Below are 6,116 nucleotides of genomic sequence, written 5' to 3'. Positions count from 1 at the left end.
GAAGTTGAACAATCCTTCACAGAAGCACAATATATTATCATGATGCTCCAAACACCCCGCACATCACTAAAATATCAAAGTCATGGTATCGGTTATCAATAATGGAAATTATTAGTGCGCACCAAATAACTCATGCTTACCACGGATGGTCATGGTGACACGAGGCTCCAGAGCAACACCATAGAAAAACGTCTGTAAGACACGTGGTGAGCTGCTTGGCAGTAAGCCCCAAGTGAATTCCGGCCAGGTAGCTCTATAGGTCAACAGGCAATTGGATTGCACGCTGATTCCAAGGATATAGGCTGCAGTCACACTGCTGTTATCAGATATGTAGTCCTCAAGGCGCACCTCAGTCCATGTTGCAACGTTCCCTATATGTTCACTCGGTGAAATCCTTTCAGAGGCAATCTGATACTTTCCCCCAGGAAATTCCTTCAATAGCACCAACTTCGGATTGCAAAATTGTTCAGACACATCTGCAGTAATATCAATCTGGACAAATGGACAGCTGCTGTAGAAGGATATGTTCGGGAAAGGAAGAAATGTCCGTGACTGGAGAATTGGGCCAGCACTGAGCGCACTTTCCAGCTTCATATGATTGTCAATGGTCAAATTTCCTGGACTTTGTGACAGTGTGCATGGTGCCGAGACTGCAGGGGGAGAGAAACAGGAACAACATTACCTACCCGATTATGATGTACACACCCATCCACAGATACACATGCCCATGTACTCGTTCATAACGTTATGTGCACATACATCCCCCCCCCCAGATGCACACACACACACACACGCCTACACGCACACTCACACACACACATTCCCTTTCTCTCTCTCTCGCAACCACGCATACCTACACACACACACGCACGAACACACACACGCGAAAACACACACACAAGGTAACGCACTCGCGCAACTATAGATATGCACCCGTACTTCCTCAGTGTCAGAAAAGTGATCGGTTGTGTTTGTGCGATACAGCGGGCAGATGGCGTCAAGAAAGGGATCATTAAGGCCAAGTCGTACTCTAAGCAAACGAAGTCTTGAAGCATGTCCGCAGCGAGAAATCCTGCGAGAAGCAACCAATACCCTCCAATTTATAGACTTGAAGCTCCTACAAGGTCAGCCCTTCACCTGTTTCGTTGTAGCCCGCGTGCACTTGCGAATTCAAATAAGTAAAAAATTACTTACATACGTCGTTTCCCCGTTGTTGGATGTACAGTACATGTAAATACACTGGGTAGAGCACATGGTCAAAGTCGTCTAGTGAATGCACTCGTTATGTAGTGATGTTGCTATTCGGATACGAAACTTATTTGGATGGATTACGGGGTAACCAGCGGCATTCGGCACTGTACCGATTTTTCATCACCCACCATACCATAACTACGGTCTCCAGGCGCTGTGAACCTTGTCACGTACATTTCTGTGCTCTCTCGAAAGCGTCCAAGTATTCAAAGTAGGTAACTTTTTTTATCTGTTCACCAATGGTCGATCCTTTCTAATTTTGTGTAAGATTTTATTGTATTGTATTGTATTTGTATTGTATTGTATTTATTTAAAAGGATTCTCCAAAAGCAAATGGATGCTTATCACGGAAGTCTCCCACATAAATATCGCAAGAAAAATGGGGAAATGGGGGAGAGGAGAGGAGAGTGGAAGATGAAGCATGGGAAGAAGCCCCTTTTATCTGATGAAATGATTCAAATCCCATCCTACTGGTACCTAATGTTCTGCAAGGATGATACGAAATGAACTTCTCGACATCAAATCGGTCAGTTACACTCCGTGGTTTCGGTTTTTCAACAGGGTTCTTTTTCCCGTAGCTCAAATGTGCCATGTCGCTCACATGTATAAATGGAGGCCCCATCGCCTGTTTGTGTTGCGACTTTAAATAAAATTAAACAACCACAACAACTTCACCCAATAGGTAAGGTAAGGTATGTGTTCGCACGCTAGGATACCCGTAACCTGCTTAATTAAGGATAATCTTACCTGTTGCTCGAGTTTGCGGTAGCATCACTCCGAACATTCCTACAGCAAACACCAGGACCAGTACCCTGTGAATATACTTCATTTTCTCCACTTGCTGGTGGCAGTACTCCTGTCTATGTATCTATAGTTCAAGACTACAAAGGAAGGTGGAACAGTTTGTTATTGCAGCTTCGAGTATCACGCTCGCGCTATCATCAGGCGAAAACCTAGACGATTGCTAGTCAGGTTGTATTGAACGGGCCCTGACTGGAAACGTTCAATAACAGCTACCTCCGTGACTTCATCTGTCCGAGGAAAGGTCCAGGTTGCCTATTAGAGTATTAGTGAATTAACCTCTCTTAGTACAAGCTTTGCAGCGAAGATGTTACGATACGTGCTGATTTTCAGGAAGCCTGCGAATGGCCTGTGTGAACTGGCCGTGTGACCGGAAGTTGGTTGGTTTATTTTACTTCGCACAATAAACGGGAACTAGGCCCAATGATATAAAGGCGAAAGTTCATAGTAATAGATGCGGGCAGGTGTCAACCCTAAGCGCTAGACATTGCAGGTGCGACCTGATCATTCCCGGGGATGAGAAAGCGTTATTGTCTGAAGCGATAGCATATTTAGACTTGCCAGACTAGCTAGGGCTTGCTCAATACCCTACTGATGATTTGCTGTAGATCTTCTTTTCATCTCGTTAAACGTCTCGCGGCCAGTGGTCAAACATTTGGTGGTTTAAGCATGGATCCCTTATCCGTGGCTCGTGCATGGCATAAGGCTTCTGCAAGTAACCTGAAGCGTGTTGCATTTGTTCATAGGCCTGGTTCGACGGCATGGACGGAGAGGACGAAGTTGGTTTACTGCAGTAAATGACGTCCGTTGCCGTAGAAGAGCAAGGACGTTCATTTCTAGGTTTTATTTAGCACTACGACCTACAACGTAATGCATACTTTGTTCTCCTCAGTTGTAAAAGTGAGAAGCAGTACTTGTCCATCTTCCTTGCTATGATGAGCATTTCATTTCATGGGATACTGGAGATCTGGGAGTTCACTTTTTGGAATGAAATGTTCTCCGGCTCATCAACGATGGCAGCCCTTTCCCAAAGATGCCAAAATATTTCGCAACTTATGATTTTCGCAACCATGCCAAAACAAGTTAAAGCCACTGAAATCGTATCCATAGTTTCAGAAAAAGCTCAAACGTTGCTGATAACGCAACTCTAAATGAGCGAGTTCTTGTGCATATTATCATGACAGCATTGCCAGTGCTGCCACATTATATATGTATGGTTGGCCTCATTTCCTCTGTGCTGCGCTGATGAGTCCACAAAGGGCGAAACAGTTCTGTCCGCAGATTGAGTATACATGTATGTATGTATTATGTATGTGCATGTACTCTTTGTCCAGAGGACAGAGCCAGTAATACATTGATCACACGGCAGTGAAGCAAACAAATCTCCTTTCCGACTCCGATACTCGGATATATTCTAGTGAATGCTAGTCTTGGTCAGGTGCTGTCTGCTGAGTGTTTCACATGAAACTCCGAGTAGCGGCGGAAAAAGATTTGTTTGCTTCATGGCTGTGTTAAGAACTGAGATGGTGAGCCAAGGACAAAAACAATTGTAACATGGAAATAGTGGGCACAAGTTTTGTGCTAGATTGTGCACGTCTGGCTGTTCAAAATCTGGTTTAGTCGGTGGACTCGATCGCATAACTTGTGCCCACAATTTCCATGTGACAGTTTCATTGCTGTGTGATCATTGCACATGATATTAGATAAACCTTGTTTTGTTGACAGCATGTTACAAGCTGCAAGGTGGAGGACCACTGTGTGTGGAAACTGTGGCCTTACTACAACCATCCACGGTTGGCTGAACCAGTTCAAATGGTCGCAAGACCGGGGCTCTGCCAACCGTGGATGGTTGTAGTAAGGTCACTGTTTCCGAACACAGTGGCGCTCCGCTTTCTAACATGCTATCATGTACATGCACATGACCTTTGTACGCATGTCAACAAACAATGGATCACTCGTAGGGTTTTGCTACTTTAGTTTCATGCACTATGTGAAATCATCATCAGGCAAACAATATTCAATGCTTTTTGCACTTAGTATATTTGTACACAGTGCAAGAAACTCAGAATAGCAAAACACTACGAGTGATCCATTGTTTCTTGACATGTGTCATTATCGTATATGCTGCTGTGGGATGATCGCTGAAATGGGTGAAACTTAAAGTTGCAGTGGGCGTCGTAGTGCTCGAGTATGTCGAGCCCTACACAATAGAGTTAGACGAACCAGAAAAACGTGATCATGAAGCTACACTGTTGGCCATTGCTGACACTAACAAACAGCAAGAAATATCTGCCATGATGAGACTGAACAAATGTTCACGTTTCACTCAGGAGTCGTCAAATACTGACTCCCAGCTTGCACTTGATCGTTGGGGCACACCAAAAACAACTTTCGGCAACACTGCCTGTTTGGGGAAGTTCTGGTCGAATCATCGGATGGATTTTCTGTCCTCGGACCCGGTCTTTGAAAATAACACCAAAATTCGGAGTGCAAAAGGTCTCTACTATTATTCGAAGGTTCAGCATAAGCAGGGCATTTATACCCATCAGAAATACCTATCATTATCTTCGACGTATACTTTTCATCTCAATTCCGGTGACTGCATCAGTGCTGTGCGACACGACTGTCATCACCCCGTCACCTACATGTAAGTATCTTGGGCTCCACATCGATGAGCACCTGCCCTTCCGACCCCATATCTCCCACCTCTGTGATGAAATTAATAAGAAGCTAGGTGCTTTTAGGCGAGGCAGAGACAACCTGGACAGTAAGGCCCTCCGAGCGTTCTATCTCGGAGTTATACAGAGCAAATTAGAGTACGCAAGCACATCATTATGTTCATTCATTACACGCCGCAGAATACGATAAGCTTCTAGGATTGAGCCGCCGATCTGTTCCTGTTGTATTTGCCTACCCTTCCCGTGCTGGCATTGAGCCCATTTTGCGTTGTCGCAAACTCCACCCACTCAGCCTACGCCTCACTCTTTTAGCTTTTCATTTTTACTTTTCGGTGTATCAGGTCCCTGCAGTCCCCTCATCTCCCAAATCTTTACGACCTGAAATAATGCTACCCACACTACCTCCCAAACCAGAGGCCAAACATCCAGTAGTCTCTTTCTCCCCCTCCCCCCATTCATGTCCCGTCCAGGCTCTACAGTCTCTCATTTTTTGGTGCTGTACGCTTTAATGCACTAACCGCTATCATTCGATCCCAGCGTACTTTGCCTGCTTTTCGCGCTAGCTGCTCACAATTTCTCCTTGGGCACCCTGTAAGAAGGCCATTGGCCTGTTGGGTATGCCCAAGAAAAATAACTACTACTACTACTACTAATTGCCATGGCTTGTTTGTAGTTACAGGGGCAGGTAACATAATTGCCGTGTCACCTAGATACGTGACATAATAGGCTATTGACAGTTCCATAGGCAAAAACAAATTTAATTACAAAGCAAAATGAGAAAAAGAGGAATACTGCTCTTGGCCCAGCGTGATTCGTATACAGGGCAGACACCACCATACCTATGATATAGAAACGGGTGAAGTTGATCTGCCACCATTGTCAAGCCTACCGCGCCGTCCCTAGCAGAACAGTATAGATCACGCGATATAAGGCAGACCTATTATGTTAAGAAGCTGGCTGCTCCAAGTGTAGGAGTTTGCTCCGGGCATCCTTTCAACAGACATGAAATTTGCCATTTTCCGAATATTTGTTTAGTGTACATGTAGGCAGCCCTACCTTACCACTTGTGTCATAACAAAGACATAAGCCTCTTTTACGGGCGAACAAAACACAATTTGCCATGATGGCCTGGAGAATGGGAACACTACTTACATACCGAAAACAATTGCATGAAAGTTAGAATGCTGTAAGGAATGAGGATCCCACTCAAATACAGCAGAAGTATGTGAAGTGAGTATATGTACTGAGGTGAACGGAGAAAGGCGTACACTCTCATAGAAGGGGAATTCACGATGGGAAGTGACGTTATGTCTTCTAGCAATGTTGTACTCCCATCAATTGTGTGCTATTATGTACAATTGTAACTATCGAAAAACAAACACAATT

Source organism: Sycon ciliatum, chromosome 3, assembly GCF_964019385.1.
Source record: "Sycon ciliatum chromosome 3, ocSycCili1.1, whole genome shotgun sequence".
NCBI lineage: Eukaryota > Metazoa > Porifera > Calcarea > Leucosolenida > Sycettidae > Sycon > Sycon ciliatum.
The sequence above is the reverse complement of the archived record's forward strand: the minus strand, read 5'-3'. Positions refer to the sequence as shown.